General features: G+C 36.3%; 1 protein-coding gene across 7 annotated transcripts in view; it reads left to right on the forward strand.

Moving 5' to 3' along the window:
• Nucleotides 1-9,221: 9,221 nt before the first annotated feature.
• The window catches only part of LOC127445628 (forkhead box protein P1-B-like), a 263,267-nt gene continuing 247,114 nt past the window's right edge, over nucleotides 9,222-25,374 (forward strand). For all 7 annotated transcript variants that reach the window (XM_051705821.1, XM_051705818.1, XM_051705826.1 and 4 more), the window contains exons 1-2: nucleotides 9,222-9,524; nucleotides 17,880-17,947. The gene's annotated coding sequence lies outside the window, so the exon portion shown is untranslated. The remainder of the gene's footprint in view (nucleotides 9,525-17,879; nucleotides 17,948-25,374) is intronic.

The raw sequence follows: 25,374 nt of genomic DNA on the forward strand, positions 1-25,374 counted from the left end.
AAAAAAAAAAAAAAGAAAAGAAATGCTTAAATTAGATTAGGTCATATGAGGACATAGTGCATAATTATATTGGCCATTTTTACTACCAAAATGTTTTAGTTGGGGGCGTAAGAGACCCAATGTCCATTTAATAGCTAAAAAAATATACTAACCAGTTTCAGGCTGATACTGTATGACATTTCCTTTCCTAATCATGAGAACCGATTATAAAAAAAAAAAAAAGCCAAATCTTTAACATGATTCAAACATCCTGCATAAGAAATGTTAGGTTTGGGGTCTCAGAGGACCCAGGTTACAGTAAATATGTTCAAATTAATTTTAAAAAACAAACACTGTCAGTTGTTTATTTTGATTTATATCAATGCATTTTTCTATGATTAGTTTCCTGGGGGTCAAAATTGTATAATAATATAAAAAATAGTCGCGTTCACACATACAGCCTTTTCCAGAAAATTACCTACAATTTCCAGTTTAGAGGTCATGACCCATTTGAAAATACTGGTAAATGTTGCTCTGGCATTTTCCTTAATGCAAAGTTGTATCATTACCTATCAATTTCCTTATTGATGGTATGTGTGAACAGCACATTTGCTACATTTACCAGTAAAGGCAACCAAACGATTTTCCTGTAATTTACCTGGTTGCATGTGTGAACGGGGCTAATGTTACTAAACTGGATAACAATTACCTTTCTGAAAAGTGAATGCCTACTTTGGGAAGTAATAGAGATTTAAAGCTTTTAAAACATATATTTACTGGGTTTGAATTAGGTCAGATGTACATATAAAAAAAAGCTGAACTAAAAATAAGTGGTTCATTTTGAAATTTTTATAAATGTGGGTAAAAACAGATCAATATTTAAGTCCTTTTTAAAAATAAATCTCCGCTTTCAATGTTCTTCTTCTTTTGTTTTTGTTGACTCAAATTCTTCATTCATATCGCCACCTACTGGGCAGGGAGGAGAATTTATAGAAAAAAGGACTTAAATATTGATCTGCTTCTCATCACCTATGAGACCTATCACACCTATCACACCTATCACACCTCACTGAGTTGTGTGGATTACTTTTATGCTGCCATCATTTGCTTTTTGGACCTTCAAAGTTCTGGCCACCATTCACTTGGATTGCATGGACCTTCAGAACCGAGATATTCTTCTAAAAATCTTTGTTTGTGTTCAGCGGAAGAAAGAAAGTCATACACTTCTGAGATGGCATGAGGGTGAGTAAATTATGAGAGTATGTTCATTTTTGGGTGAACTTTTAATGACAAGAGCGTACATTGCTTTATCAACAGTAATACTACACTCTAGTTCCAGAGGGCAGCACTTCTTATCAGGGTCTTAATCAAATTATTGATGAGAATTTTGCAGACTCAGAGTGTAAAAAAAATCATTTGCCATCACTGAAAGTTTCATCAAACAACAATTTGAAGTAAAGTGGAGAACCAATATAATTTAAAATTCCAAGAGCAAACATTTGTACTGTAGTCAGAAGTGGACTAGTGGCAGTTCAGTTATCACACATGATACTTAGATGTGGAGTTGGAGGCAAGACCAAACCAAGACTAGACCCATCAAGACTAGACCCACCCAGACCCTCCAGACCAAGACCAAGACCAAACCCCAAGACACAAACCAAGGCCCCTATGTCTAAGAACCAGGCTATCTTTTGAAATATATTTAAATTGAGAAAATTTATTGCAGCGTGCAAGACCAGAGGTCTCAAGATCTCAAGACCAAAAACACAAGATTAAAGAAATATTCCAGGAGTAACGAAATACAAGTATTGGGATTATGTATTTAAAACACAAAATATAAGTAACTGTATTCCACTACAGTTACAATTTAAATCATAGGTAATTAGAATACAGTTACATTCAAAAAGTATTTTGATTACTGAAGAGATTACTTTGCATTTTATTGTCATTTTTTTCATTTAATATTTAGTCCTTGCAATGCGATCCAAAGTGCATTTGAACAGTGGTGAAACACTTTCTTATGACGTGTTACATTCATATGAGCAGACAGAGAAGTACGTTTGAAGTTAGTTTGGAGCAGAAGAAATAAAAATAAACCTTGTGTAAATTGTCAGATTTACGCTAAGCTAATATGCTATTTCTAGCCATTTTACATGCACATGTTACCAGGCACGATCATATTTTTTTTTATCAAGAAAATCGACGTTGGATCATAATTTTTGTATTGTTTTCCTGTAAAAATATCTAAAAATCCTTAAAACAAGATCAGTGTGATTTATCTTGTTTTAGAAACAACACTGCATAAGATATTTCAGTTTTTCAGAGAATGTATTTTTAACATGTGTATTTTGTCTTACTGTACTGGCAGAGTTTTTATAGTCAAAACAAGTGAAAAAATCTACCAGTGCTGAAGAAGTAATCCAAAGTATTTAGATTACGTTACTGACCTTGAGTAATCTAACGGAATACGTTACAAATGACATTTTACAGCATGTATTCTGTAATCTGTAGTGGAATACATTTCAAAAGTAACCCTCCCAACCCTGAATACAAGTTAAGCTCAATCGACAGCATTTGTGGCATAATGTTGATTGCCACAAAAAAGAATTTCAACTCGTCCATCCTTTTCTTTAAAAAATAAAGAAGCAAAAATCGAGGTTAAAGTGTGGCACTTACAATGGAAGTGAATGAGGCCAGTATTTGGAGGGTTTAAACGCAGAAATGTGTAGCTTAGAATTTTATAAAAGCACTTACATTACAACTTCTGTTAAAACTCATGTATTATTTGAGCTGTAATGTTGTTTAAATAGTAATTTTTACAGTTATTTTAGGGTTTGTTGACATTACATCATCATGGTAACGAAGTTGTAGAAATTGTCTATAACTTTAGACGGAAAAGGTTATTAAGTGATTTTATCACACTGAAATCATGTTAAAATGCATTTTGTTAAAATCTTGTGGCTATACTTTTGAAACAGTGAGTATTCTAACGTTTACGGATTGGCCCCATTCACTTCCATTGTGAGTGCTTGAATTTGGAACCCAGATTTTTTTTTTTTTTTTTTTAAGAAATGGATGGGCAAGTCAAAATAAATGTTTGTGGTAATCAATATTATGCCACAAATGCTTTTTATTAAGCTAATTTGAATTGAGCATGGAATATCCCTTTAATATGCCAACTCTAACCCTAACAAAAACGTAAAGACTGACTTAAAGTCTGTCTTTACGTGTTTGTGTCTTTGTTGTCACATTTGATGGCTTCATTGGATGGCGTTCACTGACTTTGTCTGATATATCTTTGGCTCCACCTCGTGGCCAATGAAGGGATGACCGTAACATCCTCTTGGTATTTTGCCAACTAAATTATTAATTCAAAATATTTTAAACAGAATGTTCTTTTTTAATTTTTATACTTAATTATTTAATAAACATATAAAAAGTTAATTTGTTACACTGAAGAACTGTTCAAATGCACTGCAAAAGAGTGATTAAAAATGATGATCGATTACAGTTCAAAAATAAACTTTCCCTTATATATTTATACACATTTTACTCTAAAATCTTGATGTTGAAATACAAAGTTGATGTCAATGTTGTTTGTTGACAACCCATTTGTCGATGACATAGTAAAAGCCTTCTAAGACTTAAACTTGAAGGGATAGTTCAGCAAAAATGAAAGTTCTGCCATCATTTACTCATCCTCATCCTCATCCTCAAAATGAGATATTAGGCAGAGTGTTAGCCTCAGTCACCATTCACTTTCATTGCATATTTTTTTTCTATACAAAGTGAATGGTAACTGAGGCTAACATTCTGAATAACATCTCCTTTTGCATTCCACAGAGGAAAGAAAGACATACAGGTTTGGAACTAACCCTAACCAGGGCGTAGATTCCAGGGGGTATGGGGGTGAGGTAACGGTAATGTTTAAGCCAAATCTATGCCCTTGACCTTAACCCATGAGGGTAAGTAAATAATGATAATTATTGGACTACTATCTCTTAAGCATGGTCATTGTTTCACTCACTCTACCTCCTTCCTTACTTTGGGATGTTCCATGGTAATAAACATACACAGACAGTTGCTAATTAAGAAAGATTCTGTTAAATATCTATGTGACTCATGGTTTTATCTACATTATCTATATCTATATAAGTCAACTGACAGTTATTAAATACTTGCCTAAACATCATGTGATCATTATTTCCATGAGAATTTCATGATGTTGAAAATCTCAGATTGTAGGTTTTGTGTATTGTGGGCTACATTTGTTGCTTTTATCGTCGCCATGAATTAGTATGCTTACAGACATCTTCCTATTGGTCTCCCCATTCTTATTAACTAGATAATAGTAATTACAGGTTCAAAGTCATCTCATTTTTCAAAGGTCAGGAGTGAAAACAGGTTAACCATCCCACCTGTGTCATGTCAGAATGAGATAAAGTGGATTCTTTGTTTTTACACAATAGGCAAATATCAGCTATTGTTCCTATGTGTCTCTGTGCGATTTTTCTGCAGGGGAGGATATCGCTTGCATGCTAGCTTTAAGAAGAAAAGAGAGTCATCTCGTTTCATTTGCTTAATTACCTAATTAACAGAACTCTAATTACTCCCTTTTTGAGGATGAGTGCATATTGAGAAGATGTGACATAACTAATAGTAATCCTCAATTCATTTGTTTTAGAGTGCCACTTAATCGCAACAAGACCAGATCCACGGGGCATCAGTCATGCCAAATCCACACAATGCCAACACAATCAAAACAAGATTCATTTTGTTTTCCTTTTGACTGACCATTAAAAAATAAATAAATAAATAAAAAATACAATATGACAGTCTTGGGCAAAGGGGCTACATTTTATTGGAGAAGTCTGAAATCTGTACTACAGTTTTGAAGACTTTCAATCCACAACCAACTGATATAAGGTGTGTTTTTTGTTAAAGTGGTTTTAAAATAGAAATGTTGTCCTTTAGTTAGGACTAGTTATACTCTATAGCCCCTTTCACACATGCAACCAGGTAAATTACAGGAAAATCACTGGGTTGCCTTCACTGGTAAATGTACCACATGTGCTGTTCACACATAACATCAGAATGGACAACTATATGAACTAATGATACAACTTTGCATTAAGGGAAATTGCCATAGCAAAACTTACCAGTATTTTCAAAAAAGTCGTGTTCACACCTAACCTCTTACCTATAAATTGCATTACATTTTCTGGAAAACACAATGTGTGAAAGGGGCTTATGTAGTACATTGGAATCTAATTTTGAAAATAAGTTGATTAATCTGTCCTTCGGATGAGACCTTAAACCGAGGTCCTGACTCTCTGTGGTCATTAAAAATCCCAGGGCACTTCTCGTAAAAGAGTAAGGGTGTAACCCTGGTGTCCTGGCCAAATTCCCCCCCATTGGCCCTTCTCAATCATGGCTTCCTAATAATCCCCATCCATAAATTGGCTCTATAACTACTCTCTCCTTTCCACCAATAGCTAGTGTGTGGTGAGCATACTGGCACACTATGGCTGCCATTGCGTCATCCAGGTGGATGCTGCACACTGGTGGAGGTTGAGGAGAGTCCTCTGTTCAGTGTGTAAAGCGCTTTGAGTGTAGTGTCCGAAAAAGCGCTATATAAATGGAACATTCATTCATTTATTCATTTATTCAATTGCAATAAATGTTGTACAAGTAAGTTTACAGACACATTCTCTATCGAACATTAAGATTTCATATTCACATGCTAGAAGTATGCAATAATTTCCATAATTTTTGTTATTTTATTCTGTTGCACCACTACTAATAAGAGGTAGATCGATATATCGGTTTTACAGATTAATCGGTGTCGATAGTTGCTTTTTGGAACTATCGGTTATTGGCAAAAAACTATGCTGATAGTTTCCGATAGTATATTTTTTATTCCTCATTTTTTTTATTCTTCAACAATAAACCTTATCTGGTGAAATTGTAAAGGCCCACTTTACACCTTCAGCAAGTCTGTTTTGTCAGTGCATACAAATCTCACTTTGGGATTACTTTATATTGATTTTAATACTAGTTCAGTTGGTCTAGGAAATGGATGTGTTTTCAGAAATTTGGCATCTTAAAGTTTTAAATAAATATATACATTTGTTAAATACAAAGGCAACAAACCTTAATTTGTTAAACACTTGCATATGTAGCTTTTTAATGGAGCCAAGACTCTATCATTGTTAAAATAAAATGCCCCGGTATATTTTGGGCATGTTTATAGTTGAAAATCCCACGTTATGCCCTAAATCTTCATTTTTCTGGTTATTATTGGAATTTTGGTTGCACAGTAAACTGCTTTTGGGATTTTATTAATTTTGGACTATTGTAGCCTCAATGTCTGTGCCCATCATAGTAAGGAAAGACTAAGAAATCTTAAAAAACTATCGGCCGATTAATCGGTTATCTGCCTTTTCCACCACCTTAGTTATCGTTTCGGCAAAATCCACTATAGGTCGACCTCTACTACTAATAATGACATGGTTACTACGCCCAATGACCAATACATTTCAATGATTTTTCAAAGATTTCTACAGTCGTTCGTGATTGCTAAGGATCCTTAAAAAACATCTTATAGACATTACACACACAATGAACAATTTTTAGCTGATTTAATATTTTAGAGCAGAGCATAACTAAAAACCTAGTCACTATAGACATAGACTTTTTAAGATCATTTTAATTTACATGACTTTTCCAGGCCAGGAATTTACAATTTTAAAATCCCAAGATATTTCCAGGTTCCCCATTACAGTGGGAACCCTGTGATGACTTAAAATTAATAACAGACTGATTACAGATAACAGACCTTTTTTGGACTTTTTCTTGCTTACTAACAGTGGACACGAGGTAAAAAAAAAAAAAAAAAAAGGTCAAAATGGAGTACATCTCCATAAACTGTGTATCTATGATTGATGTATCAGTTTTATGCCCTTGGGCAGTGCAGTTTTTGTGGATAAGAATATAGGGCAGCAAAGCCCCTTTAATGTTAGATGTTAGCAATATGTAGAGGGACAAAGCATTGTAATGCCTTTCCTTGTGCTCTGCAAATGTCAAAACAGTGTTTTATAGTGTGGAGGGGTTCTTGATATGAGGGTGACAACAAATGTTATTCAAACAAGCATTTTAATAAAATGATATGAATATATGATATCTCTGAGAAGGAAAGGGTGAATTTGGGTAATCTGGAATATTGGGAAATCTAGGACACCTATGCTCTGTTATGTACATTTGTAGCTCTATCACAAGCAACTCCATGTTAAAGGAATATTCCGGGTTCAATTTAAGTTAAGCTCAATGGACAGCATTTGTGGCATAATGCTGATTACCACCAAAATTAATTTTCGATTTGTCCCTCCTTTTCTTTATAAAAAGTAAAACTCTGTGTTACAGTGAGGCACTTACAATGAAAGTGAATGGGGCCTATCCATAACCATTAAAATACTCTGTTTCAAAAGTAAAGCCACAAGAGTTAAACAATATGTGATAAAATATTTTTAGTGTGATAAAATCGCTTAGTAACCTTTTCTATATAAAGTTATATCCATTTTTACAACTTTATTGGCTTGCTTTATTTATTGTAATGCTGTACCCCTAAAAACGACTGTAAAAACTACAATTTAAATGACTTCACAGCTCAAATAATACACAAGTTTTAACAGAAGAATTAATGTAAGCACTATTATAAAATTACAAGCATCACATTTCTGCCTTTAAACCTTCCAAAAATTGGCCCCATTCACTTCCATTGTAAATGCCTACCTGTATAACCTCGATTTTTATTTTATTTTTTTAAAGAAAAGGAGGAATGAGTACATTTTTTTCTTCTTCTGGTAATCAACGTTACGCCACAAATGCTGTCGACTGAGCTTAACTTGTATTGAACCCGGAATATTCCTTTAATAATACCATATTCTATTTGGGTTGTCATGACATTGAAGTCTCATGTAATAGTACGAAGTGTTGGGGTAGCAATCACAGTAAATTTCAGAAGTTCAAAGTGAAATAAATAAACAAATGTCCAAGATTACAAAATGCATCATTCAAAACCATTATATTATGATCATATAAGTTATGCAATTCATATTTTGATCTTTGATTCTTTCAACTCACTTTCTATAACACTTGAATGAACTATTAGTACCATTGTTTTTAAAATCCATTTTGTGTATATAAATCAGTGTAACCCTTTATGACAAAACTGTATGAATTCATCACCACATACAGTATGCGTAGTAAGAGACACAATATTCCAGAGGGTGGCGCTCTACATCCATGAAACACATGAACTACAATGAGAAACGGGATGGTGATCATAGAGATGCGACCATGATTAATATACCCTCGTTCACAATTACCTGAATTGTGCATTTCAGTCCTTGATCAAGGACAGTCAGACATCTCCCCCTTTTTTTTTCTTTCTTCAAGATCTCAGATTAATGTTGCTCTCATGAATGTTAACCGGCCCATTGAACCGACCAACGGTTATGCTCTTCTTTTTAAATGAGAGACTATCTAATTATAAACGTTACAGGCCCACTTTACACCTTCAGCAAGTCTGTTTTGTCAGTGCATACAAATCTCACAGAGAGTGGCCTTTTGGGATTACTTTATATTGATTTTCATACTAGGAAACGGATGTGCTTTCAAAAATATGTCAACTTAATGATTTAAATAAATATATACATTTGATAAATACAAAGACAACAACAGCCACTTAGTAACTGTATTCAAAATGGTAAATTGTAAAAATAAAAATAAAATAATTAAAAAAAAAATGTTTTGAAAAAATGTAAGTTGATATATAGGCAACTAATATAAGTTCCACTCTTTTTGTACTTCCCTTCTTGGGGGTTGTCCTTCTCCTTAACTTTCCCCCCATAACTTGTCTCGTTTTATTAGACAATTTCGAGAGAGAGAGAGCGAGAAGAAAAACTCTCTATTTACATTTATTAGCCAGCTAGGCTAGCTCTATATTACTTTAACATCAAGTCCTGATCATCAAGATGGCAACTTGTTAAATTATAAAGAAACACACGCACATGCTACGTGCATATCTCCCTCTGTAATCTCACAGGCGTATCTTTGACTTTATCTTTCACACACTTTTGTTTTGCAGCGCAAGATCTGCAGTGAACGTTGTTTTCCCAGCAGGTGGATGTGACGTCACTGACTAAGAACATCAAAAAATAACAACATCTAAATCCGCGATTCTCTCTTTTTTTGTGTGCGCGCGTGCAAGGCGCAATAAAGTGTAATAACATCAGAAGCAGCTCGCTCACATAATCTGTGGAGAAAGGTGGCGTGAAACGGGCTCGAAACGGCAGCATTGTCTATGTGCGGCGCAGAGAACAGTGTTTGCCGTTGAAATTAGTCCCGCTGGCGGAGTAATATTGTTAGTTATTTACAGTGCGGTTTATCGCACGCGCTCATGGTACACAAGATCGCGAGAAGAGTTGAATTATTATCGCTCGCAAATTACACACCACCGCATCATCGGTCTCTATCCAACCCCGGTAAGTTCACTCTCTTTCAGTATTTTAGGGCATATGGACACAGAGTTTGTCTTTGTTATCTCATTCTTGCCTTATTGTTTTTAAAGGGCGTAATAAACAAATTAACAAACAACAACATTGATGACGTATATGATAACCGCTGCCTGGTCCCTACTGTAAAGAGCGATGAGAGATTTATTTGATTTGAAATACTCCCATCTCAACGTACTTTTTCAGAAGTTAGCCCTGTGCTAGCAAGTTGTTGCGCTGTTCATTTTTGATTGATGAATCAACATTGTATCGCTTCATATGCGTGAACGTGCGGGTGTGACGTGATGCGTAAAAACTATTGATAATGCATATTTGCGTCAGTATTGGAAGTCATGAGGCGTTCGCTGTCGATGGTGTAAAAAGTTTGCGAGCCGAGATTTCTTTCGCAGCACTGTGTTGGATAGGGGGCTTTTCCCCACGTGTTCCCTCAACCACAAACAACAGCGATGGAAGAGAAACTTCTACTGCAATACACGGTACATCTGGGACTCGGCGTGTGGATTTAAATTAGAATGAATTTAATCGGTCTGTATCACTACAACACTTTTGCATGCAACTAAAAAGTTTGGTCAAGTCTATCAGAAGGTTTGGATGAAAGTTGCGAGCAAAGTTGATAGCAGAAGCTTTCAGAAATAAGTGTTACTTCAGCTAAAGAAGTTTGTGTCTTTAAACCTAGTGTGCCGCCTAGCTAGACAGCATTTTGGGGCATCATACTTCGTTCAAACCAACATGTTTCCAAAAATGTTGTCTAGGCAGGCAGCTCACTAGGTTTTGAGACACCAACGGTAAGTGAAGTTGGTTTTCGACACAGTTGTGTTGCAATATTGTAAGTGTCAGAGTTACAAGTGCCTGTTACGTTATGTGTCAAGTCAGTGAGTGTGTGTACCAAATAACACTACTTGGAGACTTTTTTTTTTTTTGGTAAAAGTTTGGTAAAAGTCTTAAAGAAAAGGGAAGCAAACACTTGTCGCCTTTACTCACTATCTGAAATAAAAAATAGCACTTTATTTTGTACTCTAAAACTTCAGCTGTAATCTATTCATAATTAGCCTGAAACTATCTTCACATTATACTGTAATTGCTCCCAATATTGTACATTTATGCACATTTACTATTAATGAATACTAACGAAACATAGTTAGTTTTGAATATCTATTTACAAAATAAAACAGTGAATTAAAGGAAATAATTGTAAATAGTTATAGACAGCATTTATTGACATCTTTTTGAATATCAAAGTTTAGACATTTATATCCAGAGGATCCATATATATATATATGTTATAAGAAATGTAACATGTTTTACATTCGTTTTTGTAGCATCAAGAAGCCGTGGCTACGTACTAATCAACAGATCATTTGTTTGTTATATGGATTGCTTTTTTTTATTACATGGTGGAACACAATTTATTTATGAATTTTTTAATTTCTAATTTATCTTATTTTATCCTTTTTTGTGACCACATTGATTCTTACCGATTTAGTTTTTTAGATATCTTTTTAAATTATAATAAAAAATGGAAGCAACAGCAGCTTTAACACCCAGAGCTGGTAGAGCTCAGTTCTTTAGATTAGTCATTGTCTGAGGGAAGAAGACAAAAAAAAAAAAAAGAAAAATGTTTTTTTGTAGAAGTAAAGTAAACAGCCTCCAACAAGTGAACCTTGACAACCCAGATTAAGGAAAACACTGGAGATCAAACAGTGCTGCTGCTGGCCCGTTGTCATGTGCTGCCTGAGAGAGAGAGACAAAGAGATGGAGGGAGAGAGAGAGACAGTGTTTGAACAGGCACTGGAGTTTGTGTGCTCACTTATGCAGAAATGGACCTTTGCAAACACAGACTGACCCAGGATTAAAAGCAGTGGCTGAACTTTTCTTTGCAACTTTTCAGCCCTTGTGCTAAACGGCTGGCGGGCCTGAGATATTTCACCCATTTTTCAGGCACGATGGCAGCATACTACTGTACTCACTAATGTACTCCAAACCTTCATCTTGTATTTTTTTTTTTTTTTTTTTTTTTTTTAATCTATTGAAATAATATTTCAGTAGAGGCCTGAATACTGTAGTTACACTCTAAAAAAATGTTTTGTCAAATAACATAAAAATTTGCTTAATTTACTGGTTTTATTCATCAATATTAATTGATATAACTGAATCAACCTAGCTACTGTACACTTGGTTACACCAACAAATTTTTATTTTTTATTTTTATTTTTTTTTAAAGAGTAAGATCAGGTAGAAATAGCTTTTTAAAGTAAAAACTACATTTTCACACTTACAGTGTACTGACATCTATGTGCAACATATTACTTCATTGTATTACTGGAAAAGCATGCACATTTTGCATTCTTGCATTTTCAGATTTTCTCGCAATTGTACAAACCGAGCCCAATGACTCAGTGCAGTGGTTGCGGCACGGAAAGGTAATGAACGTGTTACTACAGTGAAGTAAAGTGCATTTAAGGTAACTGAAATCTGAGAATCTTAGAGGTTAAACCCAGTCCTCTGTATAACGTGTGAATTGTGATATCTGGACGATAAAGTGGGATAGAGGTTGCTGCGTCCCGAGTCCTGCTGTGTCCCCGTTTGCTGTGTGGCTTTCATGCTGGGTTGCCTGGCTGGAAAGGCAGGCCATTGGCCAGACGCTGGACAGCTTAGGGTGAGGATGCAGCCAGTTCCTTGTTTCTATGGCAACTCTAGACGCCAGTGATGTGCAGTAGGTTGTTTAGTGTTAATTATAGCTCGCTGTTGTCACCTCAAAGTCACACTTAGGAATCCAAGTATTTTATTATTTTGCTTTTAGGCAGTTGAAAATTATATGGGTGGGCTGGCCATCATCATTGTCTTTTTTAACATTTTACCTGCTAAATTTAAATAGAAGTTCTGCTGCATATATGTGGATGGACATAAAACGGAAATGAAGTTGATCATTTAAGTGAAATTGGAATTTATACTGTACATTGTTGTGTTGTTATAAAGTGCTGTTTAAAATGCAAAGGGTAGTCACACCAAATATTGATTTAGTTTTTTGTTTACTGCAGTTTATATGAAGTTAATTGATAAACAAAAATTATTCATGGCATTACAGTGTGTGTGTGTGTGTGTGTGTGTGTGTGTGTGTGTATATATATATATATATATATATATATATATATATATATATATATATATATATATATATATATATATATATATATATACACACACACACACACACACACACACACACACACACACTACCGGTCAAAAGTTTTGAAACGCTTGACTGAAATGTTTCTCATGGTCTTAAAAATCTTTTGATCTGAAGGCGTATGCTTAAATGTTTGAAATTAGTTTTGTAGACAAAAATATAACTGTGCCACCATATTAATTTATTTCATTACAAAACTAAAATGTAATAAAAATAAAAAAAAGGTTTTGAAATTGATGACTTGGACCAAATAATAAAGAAAAGCAGCCAATAAGTGCCCAACATAGATGGGAACTCCTTCAATACTGTTTAAAAAGCATCCCAGGGTGATATCTCATGAAGTTGGTTGAGAAAATGTCAAAAGTACATGTCTGCAAATTCTAGGCAAAGGGTGACTACTTAGAAGATGCTAAAATATAACACAGTTTTGATTTATTTTGGATTTTGTTTAGTCACAACATAATTCCCATAATTCCATTTATGTTATTCCATAGTTTTGATGACTTTACTATTTTTCTAAAATGTGAAGAAAAAAAATTCTAGTAAAGAATAAGTGTTTCAAAACTTTTGACTGGTAGTGTGTGTGTGTGTGTGTGTGTGTGTGTATGTATGTGTATAATATATATATATATATATATATATATATATATATATACACACACACACATATACTGTAAATGTATACACAAATTTTATATAGGAAAATAATGTCATGAATAGTCTTTATTTATCAGTTAACTTAATAAAATTCCAGTAAACATAAAAAAAGAAAATAATAAAATAAAAAAATCAGTATTTGGTGTGACCACACTATGCATTTAAAACAGCACTAATTATCTAGGTACACTTGCGCACAGGTTTTTAATGTTGTTGGGAGATAGGTTGTTTCAAGCATCTTAGAGAACTTGCCACAGTTATGTGTATTTAGACTGTCTCAATTGCTTCTCTATCTTCATGCCTCGATGTAGAGATCCGGAGTCTGTGGGGGCCATACCATCTGTTGCAGGATTCCTTGTTTTACTTCTGTTTCCTGAAGGAATGTTTGGAAATCTAAAATAAATAATTCCTATTGACGCTAAAGCTGAAGATATAAAATAGACATCTTAAGACAAATGTTTTTGTGAAATATCTAATGTGCCCAAGACATCTGCACAGTAATATATACAGTATAGCTTAGTCATCAGTATTATCAATAGTAAAGTCTATAAAACAACAAAAATTAAAGTATGGAAATATTGTAATGACCAAATAAATCTTAAACTAATTGAAACTTTCAATATTTTAACTTCTTTGAAACGTGGCCACCTTTTGCCTAGATTACAGCACCAACCTCACAATGTATCCTGGGATGCTTTTCGAACAGTATTGAGGAGTTCCCATGTATGCATAAGTTATATTTTTCTACAAAACTTATTTATTAAGAATTTAAGCATAAGTCTTTTTAGATCAAAAGGTTTTAAAATCACGAGAAGCAGATTAAGTCATATCTTTCCAAACTTTTTTCTGGTAATGTATATTTTCAAGTTGGAAAACTAGATTTTAAGGAATCAATATGCTCTCTATACACTAAGGGAAGATCACTGATTCATGTTAGAATTAAAAAAAATTTGGTTGATCTATTGCTACAGTCAACCTGGATGTGCTTCTATTGGATTGTAAAGAAAGATGGATTGGATTAGAAACTGGAGTAAATGTTGAAATGGTGTGATACTCAGAAATCCCTTTATGCCAGCTGTGAAGTTGACAGCTGAGCTGGGATCAGGTCATTGGATCAGTTTCTCATTGCTGCCCCGAAGAGCTGAAGGGCTGCAGCCGTATGCCTGGATTTCAGATTTTTACAGAGAATCCTGAAGCAACAGGAGGCTTAGATTTCCAGGAAATTCAAATCACTGCATTTGTAGACCTTTATGTCATATATGCAAGCATTCTTCCCAGTCTTTTTAGTTTTGTTAAAAATTGGCATTAGTATTGAATTCAGTTCAAAGGGAAACAACCAGCAAAGCTGCAATGTGCTTTCTTATGTGATTTCTAATGCATTGTATGCATTATGTTGTTAAACATTTTTGCATTCTTGAATTTATCTGTTTTGTAGCAAATACACCAAGTATAGATAAACTCTCAGCCATATGTTTCAACCTATGTGCTCAGCTGGCTACAGAAACCCTTGTTCTCTAGTTCAAAATGTGCTCCTCATAACACCTCTGGTACTCATCAACCACTTCTGAGGAAAAGCAATGTTGTTTCACTTAATAATAAAAAAAAAAAAAAGTACATCATGAAACTTCACTGGTTGCCACATCACGAGTCGTTAGACATTTAAGACTTTTAAATGTAGGCACTTACCTTGAGAATCCTGATTCATGATATCTGATCCATACTTTTCAGAGTGAAAAGGGATGTTCAATGTGAATTTCTTTTTTTTTTTTTTTTTACAAAGTAGATTTTATCCATTGGGAATTGATTGGATCATCAATAGTGGGCGTGGTCTCTAGGCTAAATGACAGGTGGTTCAACCTGATCTCGTGAAAAGTTGTACGAATTCATACAAGTTGGTTCGTATGAATTCGGACGAATTCTAGACATGCCAATACCCGGATGTGTAATGTGGAAGTAAGCGAAAGTTCCGCGTATCAGATGTTGTGTACGTGCTTATTAATTAACTTTACTCTGCCAGAGTATGAAGTGCAGCATTAAAAAGAGGCTGCTTGGCAATTATTTTTGGCTGAATTCACACATGCTCAACATCCGCCCGTGCCAACTTCACCCACAGAATTTCACTGTGCAAAAGGTACGTGTGACCGCACTTTGAGAAAGAGACGAGGGAGAGTCACCTGATTGGCTGTTGCAAAAGTTGTACGAATTCATATGACCCAATGCGTACGATTATGTACGATTTAGCCAACTCGTACGAATCTGTGAGGGTGTATTGGGTGGTTGAAAGGGAGTGGTTGAAAAATAAGAGGGATTGGTGACATCAGCCAAAAAGGAAAGTTGTTTTTGAGGTGGAGCGAGTTATTACATTTTGAAGAAAGATTACAAAGACATCTATTTTTTTTGCACAATAAAACCAAGAAAGGCACAAAAGGTTAATTTTGATTTCATGTTGACTTAAACACCTCATTCAGGTGTTTGTTGTGTAAGTCTGGGGGTGATAAGAGATCAGAGTACCAAATTCTGAACATTGTTTTAACAAACTTCACATAACTTTTGGAGATAGGTTGGAAACTTGTTGGTTAAAGAGAGTAGATGCTGATATTGCTGACTGATAATTAACGTGTGTTTTGTCTTCTGTTTTGAGTTGTTTTGTCTGCTTAGGTGTTTGTGAAAGGGACGTCGCTTAAGTGCCCTCCAAGGGAAAATAGTTTTTCCACCCTCTCAATAGCAACATGCTCTCAATTGGATCATGTTTAATCAGGAAACTGGCTCGAGTACTAATTACCTTATCATAGCATGTATGTTAATTAGTTTTGCAAGTAGGTTTCTCTTTTTTTTTCCCCCAACTGAATGTTCAAATGGATTCAAAGGAGGAAAAAACTGATGGAACTTTTCTTTGATGTTCTGTTTACATCTGTGTGTTTATACCAAAATGCAGCACATTAAACCAACCTATTCACTGGTTTGAACATCGAAGAAATTAGGGTGGTCTTAATTGACATATTGTTGCTTGTGTATTTGAAATACGTAAAATCTTCTCGGACGGATCATTATGAAAGCACGGTAATTACCTTAACCACTCTGCTCGGGAGCAAACCTGCCTCGTTCACATGAAAGGGTGCTCTACTGCCTTTTTTCCCTTCACTGCTTTGAGAAACTGACTGAAAGTGAATCGATCTGAGTCATTGTCCCCTCACTTCAAGAAACTGTTTAAAAGATGCTCATCGCAGCTCTTGGATGTGGCTCAATCTGAGCTGACATGTTTTTGTAACTGTAAAACCTGTTTTTGTGTTTCAGACTTGTATCCATGCTCACTGTTATATTCATGGGTTTCCATACAGGTGGTTTCACTCTTGTGTAGCAGTTTACCCAAGTAAATTGAAATGTTTAAACAAATACCATGACAACATTATTTCAGGTCCAGAAAGTTCCAGTAAAAATAAAAGCGGTGCCTTTGCACATACTTAGTCAAACAGGTGGGATCCAATCTCTTAAAAATAAGATTATTAAAAATAATCTAAGTTCGGATTGTGTTGTACAGAAAAATACTCAATTTTAAGGTTTCTTTGTCGAAGTACAGATGTTTTCATTTCAATGGTAACACTTTACATTAAGGTTCTATATGTTATTATTAGTAAATGTATGAACAATATTTTTTAGAGCATTTAGTAATCTCTGTGAATTTGAATTAATGAAAATACAATTGTTCATTGTTAGCTCATAATGCATAACTAATGTTTAGGTATAACAACTTTTTGTATTAGTACATGATAAAATAATCATTAAACAAGAGTAATAAGTGCTGTAAATGTATTGTTCATTGTTGGTTCATGTTAGCTAGTGTAGCTTACTTATTGTAAAGTGTTACTACTTCATTATATGTTTGTTAGGGGCGAAGTGTGTGGTTGAATTGACTTGTTTCCTAGTCATGTAAACCACGTAGGGCTTTAACTTTCTTCGTAGCACAATTTTTTTTATTTATTTTGAAATGTAAAGTGAAGGAAGACAACTCAGAATCCTTTTTAAGGCTTTCCCTTGCAAAGCTACAGTAAACTCTGAGTGTTGAGAAAGAGGGCTGGGAAATGTACTTGGGGATTACTGGATATTTCTCTAAAAGCATTTTGATGTTATGAATGAATGTAATGTACGATCTTCTAAAGCATTGACTGATCAATTGGCCAGTGTTGAAGTTCAAAGCTGGAAAATGATACAATCAATCTTTTGATTTAATATTATAGAGCAGCAAGATGAGAATTTTGAGTGCATTTCTGTGTACTGGATATACAATTGTTTACAATGATTGAAAGGATGCTTTCAGGAGATTTTATTACTGTAAGGAAAAAAAAAAACATAAGCAATGAGACCTAATTTTAGTTAGGGGAAACTTTTGCTTTGTCGATTGATAAAGTCATACAAAATCAAGCATTTATAAGTAAGTCCTGGGAAATATTTAATGCTGATGGTTTGTGTGTGTGTGGTTTCAGATTTCTCAAAGTGACTAAAGGGATATTGCGATTAACAGTCGTGCAGATAAACTTCCCTCCTGAGGCAGGTAAGAAATGTCTTGTTACACCAACTCTTTTACTTAAAACATCACAATGTTACTGAAATGTTGGGTTCTTTCTATTTGTCTAGGTCTATAAAATTTTGCACTGTTCACCCAAAAATCTAAATTCTGTCATCATTTAAACACACACTCATGTTGTTCCAAACAACTTTTTTTGTCCTTTTTTGAGCTTGACAGCCACAGTCCCCATTTACTTTCATTGTATGTAAATGAGCAGCTTGGACATTCTGCAAAGCATCTCCTTTTGTGTTCATATGGTTTGGAATGACATGAGGGTGAGTCAAGAATTGCAGAATATGTTATGTTGAACTATTTCTTTGAGGACGTGGAAAGCATTCAGCACAGCGGTGGAGAAAGTGAATGGGATATTACTGGAGATATAAACATAAAAATCAGAATTTGATCAAGTGAATTCCAAAGCATCTAAAGTGATGGCCAGGATTCAAGGAGACAGCATCTGAAGTTATTACACTTGTAAATTACTTTTCCACGCTCTCCATTCTGTATTCTCAGCCTCCTATCATTTGCATTCATAAATTGAAATGGTCTTCCAAACCCATAACCTTGTTAACGACAGTTTACAATGCAGTTTCTGAACCACGTGCTTGTTGTCACAGTTGCCACATTCATCATGTATTTATGTGTAACAGAGTTTTACAACTAATTTTAGAAGAAGTCTTTAGTAAAAATAGATTGCCGATAATTAATATGCTTACCAAGATCTATGCATCTTCGCATGGTTTAGCATCATGTGCCCATCTTTTATCAGGGTGTTTGACAGTCGTGCTGTTTGTTGCGTGCACCTCACAATTTGGATGACAGTGTTAACTGCCAGTCGAATAACCAAATTATTTAGTCATGGGTTTTACACGGGCACAACGGCAAATGGATGTCAAATAAATGATGCAGTTTATTCCCCCTTTCCTCCTCCTTGTCAGGCGGGCTGCCACGGGACTTCTGCCAGTCTTAAATAAGTGTTACCCAGATGGCACTCGCATGACGCCCACTTGGTTACAGAAATGTTCCGCGGGAATAACTCGGCTTGCCACAACAAGCAATAGGTCAATTGAGCGGCAAATGCCTGTTGCTTGACTCATTTTGCATATGCAAATCTGCTAATATTGTGTCATTTCAGTAAATTCCAAGGAAAGGCGAGCTCCCGGGGGTTCCTAAATGAATTGGAAAGGAGCCCAGTTAATGAGGGTGGAGGGGAGGGAGGTAAAGAGAAGAAGCTCACTTCCTAAGCTTGCTTTCTTTAGCGAGTACATCACTTCCAAGTGACTCGGATTTGTGCAAAATTGTGGTAAAGGGAAATGTCTTTTGCGGGTCTCTGGGGTAATGGGAAAGTCCAGAGGGCACTAGGATAAGTGATTTTGTCACTTTTCTCCCTTTATCATCTTTTTGAACAAGGTTCTATTTTAGTAGGTGTAGAAGACAATGCCTTGGCCGTTTTGTCTCTTTTCTTTCCTTCGAGCTCTCTACAGTAGTCTGTTCTCAACTTGTTTTGCTTCAGAACTTCAGGATTTTATTGGACATTAAATGACAGCCCAGCACAGTACCAAGATTATTTATTGCATTTACTCACCTTCATGTTGTACCAAACCCATTTGACTTTCTTTTTCTGTGGAACATGAGAATACAATTTGAAAAATGTTTACTATGTTCTTATTTCCATACATTGAAAGTGAATGGTAACTGAGGCTATCATTCTGGAAGGAAGAAAGCCATTCAGGTTTGGAACAACATACGTGTGTGTGTGTGTGTGTGTGTGAGTGTATATATATATGTATACCAGTGAGCCAAAACATTATGACCACCTGCCTAATATACTGTTGGTCCTCTGCATGACTCCAAAACAGCACCGACCTGCCAAGGCATGGATTCTGCAAGACACCTGAAGGTGTCCTGTGGTATCTGGCACCAAGACATTAGCAGCATTTCCTTCAAGTCCTGTAAGTTGTGAGGTGGAGCTGCTGTGGATCGGACTTGTTGGTCTAGCACATCCCACAGATGCTCAATTGGATTGAGATCTGGGGAATTTGGAGGCCAAGGCAACACCTTGATTTCTTAAACATGTTCCTCAAACCATTCCCGAATGATGTGTGCAGTGTGGCGGGGCGCATTATCCTGCTAAAAGAGGCCACTGCCATCAGGGAATACCATTGCAATGGAGGGGTGTACCTGGACTGCAATGATGTTTAGGTAGGTGGCACGTGTCAAAATGACATCCACATGAATGGCCAGACCCAGGGTTTCCCAGCAGAACTTTGCCTAGAGAATCACACTCCCTCCACCTGTTGTCATCTTCCCACAGTGCATCCTGGTGCCATCAATTCCCCAGGTAAACGGCGCACACGTACACGACCGTCCACGTGATGTAAAAGAAAACAGTACTGATCGGACCAGGCGACCTTCTTGCACTGCTCCAAGGTCCAATTCAGATGCTCACGTGCCCATTGTAGGTGCTTTCGATGGTGGACAGGGGTCATCATGGGCAATCTGAAGGGTCTGTGGCTTTTCAGCCCCATGCGCAGCAGGGTGCGATGCACTGTGTGTTGTGACACATTCCTCCCGTAACCATAATTTTTTTTTTCTCCCATTTTCTCCCCAATTTGGAATGCCCAATTCCCAATGCGCTTGAAGTCCTCGTGGTGGCGTAGGGACTCGCCTCAATCCGGGTGGCAGAGGATGAATCTCAGAGATAATCAATCCGCGCATCTTATCATGTGGCTTGTTGAGCGCATTACTGTGGAGACATAGCATGTGTGGAGGCTTCACGCTATTCTCTGTGAGAACCACATTATAGCGACCACAAGGAAGTTACCCCATGTGACTCTACCCTCCCTAGCAACCGGGCAAATTTGTTTACTTAGGAGACTCGGCTGGAGTCACTCAGCACCCCTGGATTCGAACTCGTGACTCCAGGGGTGGTAGTCAGCTTATTTACTCGCTGAGCTACCCAGGCCCTCAATCTCCCGTAACCATCATTAAAATTTTCTGTGACTTATGCCACAGTAGACCTTCTGTCGGTTTGGACCAAACAGGAAAACCTTTGTTTCCCTCGTGCATCGATGAGCCTTGGGTACCAAACACCCTGTCGCTGGATTTTGGTTTGTCCCTCCTTGGTCCACTGTCGGTAGGTACTCACCACTGCTGAACTGAAACACCCCACAAGCCTTGCAGTTTCAGAGATGCTCTGACCCAATCATCTGCCCATAACAATCTGGCCCTTGTCAAAGTCGCTCAGGTCTTTACTCCTGCCCATTTCCCCTGCATTCCACAAGTTGACTATGAGAACTGATTATTCGCTTACCATCAAATCTACCCAGACCTTGACAGGTATCCTTGTTATGAGATGATCAATGTTATTTGCTTCACCTGTAAGTGGTTATAATGTTTTGAATCATCACTGTATATATTAAGGCTGTAAATCGAATAAAAACTGTACATGTTAAAGTCTTTAGTTTTTTGTATACATTTTTACTGTGGACATTTTTAATAATAGGATCAAATGGGCAGATTCAATTCAAACATTGCCAATGCATTAATAGACAATATACATACATATATAAAATAAATTGAATGCTGAAGTTTAATTTGCTCAAGTTTAAAATCTCAAAACTATTATTATCTCAGGCTACTGTTCAGTCTCTCTTTTTGACACTGGTTCATTGAGCATTTTTGGGCAATGCTAAGAGATACAGCAGCTTGCCCGTAAAAGAACAGAAATCGGGATCATTCAAATGAAGATCACAATTAATCGGAAACATTTTATTTTTACCCACCCAGCCCTACTAAATATGCATAAGTGTATGATAAGTTGCATTTCATTATTTGCATTTAGCATAGTTTTTCCCTGATGTACACGACCCAATCAGAACAGACCTGCGACCCATTTTTGGGTCGCAACCCACTGCTATTTCAGTATTTCCTTATTCTTCTGTATTTTTCTCTTCCTTGTTCTGCTTTCCCCTTTCACTTTCAGTGTCTATCCTTTTTGCACTTTCATCTTCCAATCCCCTCCAACCCCTAGCCCTTCTTTTCTGTTCTCCTCCACCCGCTTGGCTCGTGCAGCAAAACTTGTACACCAGACTTCATGAAATGCAGCTGGGCCGCACTGCAACTGTGTCTTCTGCATCTCCTTAACACGCCACAGATGCAGTTGATGCTGCCTGGACCGACAGCAGGGGCAGGACAATGTGGAGATGATTTTCTGCAGCCAAGGCTTAAGTAAACAATCCAACAATCCATAGCCCTGAAACCTCCATAATACAGGCTCAGCTTACAACAGTCGAAAGAATCATGTTTTCATTTCACATGCTTTACGAAACATAAAATACAATCATCTTATAAGAAGCTGTATATCAACAACATTGCTCCCCTGCTGGCAACCTGTTACTTTTTTTGTAATGTTCAAGTATAACACACTAAATAACTCTGGTTTCATTTGGATGGTCCCGTAGATGCATGGCTAACCATGACCAAATGGATAGAGAGAGACAATCGAGCAAGACGTGGGTATGGAATTTACCTCTCACTATTACTATTGCTTACTTATTTTTAGGGGTTTGTAATGTAACTTGTCTCACAGCCTTTGTGATGTGGACATGAATGATTACCCTTTAAGCTCTGAATGTGTTTTTGAAGATTTCCTGGTTCAGTGGAATGCCCTAAGTTAAAGGCTTATAACTCTACAAAAAATAAATAAATAAACAAAATAAAATTAAAGAGTGTGAATTGTTTGGTATCATTTTAAAGAAAACTTTTACTTTTTTTAATTATATATATTATGGTAAATTATGTGACTGTTTTTCTTATTTTCTGATTTTGTATTAAATATCTCAGGGTGTAAATAAGGTAGCTCTTTGTTCCCAATCACGTCACCCGTAACAGAGTAAAATTTTTGTGTTGATACGACAAAGCAGTCAGTTAAAGCATTACAAAAATTATTTATCCTAGTGTCCAAAAACTTCTCCAAGTGTCCAAAGGCCTCTCCAAACAAATAAAACATAAAAATTGTACATAAGAACTAATTACACATGCAAATACATTAATGAATAAAGGTATGCTCTCTCTCCAAAGCATGTTGGCATAAGTAAAGAGATCTCATTCTGTGTCATTTGAGCCATCATATTGTCTGTGTCATGTACTTGCTACCGTCTCCTGGTGGCCATATGTAATCGTTCGAGTGAATGATCCTCTCTGCCCATATTTTGATGACTTCCACCTCTGGCTGCAGCAATCTGAATCCTAATACGATTGGTTTAGCATTTAATGACACTGGACAATGTACTACATCATGTCCGATAAAGTCATCTGATCCAGGAAAGCTAACGTGTTTTTTAGCCAGATAGCACATTATGTGCTGTGTGCACATTTTACTTTGTGTGGATTATCTAATGATCTATGCATCCGATTACATTGTGTGTGGGTCTTGTTTTAAAGATAATGTTTTAATTATAACCTCTTCTAAGTAATGGTATGTGATATTTTATGTTTTGTTTATTTTTTGTAAAGTTATAAGTGAAAACGCGGCTTATAGGCAACACCTGTTTACATGTAACATGTATGTCAAAAACATGTACTTAGCTATTACTCACTACATTTTTGTCTTTGAGTAAAACAATTAGGCTGGTTGTATTCTACTCTGAGAGCTTTCCAATGACATATGATACATGGTTATTTGATGAGTTTGATGTTTTTATCGATTACAATAATATGTGCAGTGCAAAGTTATTAATAAATCATCCAAACGGAACACTTCTGATTTGTCTGCAAATTTCAAAGCACTTGTTCAGTTTTGGTCATAATGCCTGCATGCATTGTAAAGTACAGCTTCTAAGCTTTAAAACATACCTATTTTGTGTTGGTCAAGACTGTAGTTATTAATAATTTGATCATTATTATTTCTTGATCCGAGCTTAAAGGATTAAATCATGTGGCTTGTTAAGCAGAGGTTTGCTATTACTTTTCTAATCAATGAGATTTTCGTCTGGTAAATGATAAAGCCGGAAGAAGAATGATTAGATTTGTGAAGGACCCAATCCATATCAAGGGACCACAGTATAACAGACTATAATATAGACGTGGGGGTGGGCAACCACCCAGAACACCCTAGCAACCACATAGCAAAGTGCTAAAAAAAAAACATTCAGACTCAGAACTCCTTAGTAAACAAATGGCGTTAGAATTCCTTGGCCACCCCAATAACATCATATCATCGTAATGCAGAGTTGTACACGGCCACATTTGCTTTTTAGTATATAAAAAACTAGTTTACTATTTGCAAGTCTGCTTTATCTGAAAAGAAAACTTGTAGCTGGACATATTCTCATTGGTTGAGGTGTCCTCAAGCATCCATGTTGTATTGATGTAGAGAAATTGTAGTTTAATCAAGTTGGCCTCAAAGTAGTCTAGAAAGGGGTCAGATTTGGGGAAAAAAAAAAAGTCTTTTTTTTTTTAAACACTGCAAAGTGGAGGGAAGGAGGTTTGAGCCTGTCAGTTTGCATTGGATTTTGCAATCGCTCCCTTATTCTATAAGATGCCAGTGCATAAGTCAAGCCAAGTGTTTCGTCATAAGAGAACCAAAGCAGCACTTTTTACAGGCTGTAAAAATTTATCGGCATACAAATAACACCAATAATTGCAAGTGCATATAACCTCAATCATCAAAATGTAAATGCTGCAGATTTTTGTTTTTCATTCAATTACATCGCAGCTTGTAATCGGCTATAAACCCAAACAAAACAATCAAAACACATATTAACAGGCTCAGCATGATAAGGAAACAATATTCTCAACTGAGATAAACTGTCTCCGACAGAAATCTCCATATGCAGCCCCCCTCACCTTGTATTTGCTCTCTGTGAGCTCTCTGAAAGCATCGGAGGATGCAAGCTACCTCTAATGTTTCTCTTCCTCTTGCCCAGAGAATAACCCCTCGATCACACTGCCAGCATTCTTTTTTAAAAGTGCAAAGAAAGATGAATTTGGGCCATAAAGGCACGTACCACAAGGGCTTTTTATCCTAAATGGTCCTTAGAATTGTTATCTATAGGGATGGCGCATTCCCAGCTCTGTCGTGTTCAATCAGGTGTCCACTTAGCCGCGGCCAGGAGTAATTGTCCCCAAGTGGGCCACACATTGACCTGTTAATGTCTGCGTTGACCCACTAACCTTGTCAGCACGTCTAAGAGAAGAGCTTTAAATCATTGCGATCTCCTCCAGCTCTTTCCTTGCTGCCGGGTCAAAAAGGAGACCGCCGCAGGCAGACCACTCCCTTAAATTGTCCCGTCTTGGGTAGGTTATTGGGGTATAGTGTTGAAGATGGGGTTTCGATTGGAGGAAGATTCAAGACTCACACTATTTTATTGTATTTACTGTGAGCATAACACTTAAAAGGCTAAATTGCT

Source organism: Myxocyprinus asiaticus, chromosome 9, assembly GCF_019703515.2.
Source record: "Myxocyprinus asiaticus isolate MX2 ecotype Aquarium Trade chromosome 9, UBuf_Myxa_2, whole genome shotgun sequence".
Taxonomy (NCBI): domain Eukaryota; kingdom Metazoa; phylum Chordata; class Actinopteri; order Cypriniformes; family Catostomidae; genus Myxocyprinus; species Myxocyprinus asiaticus.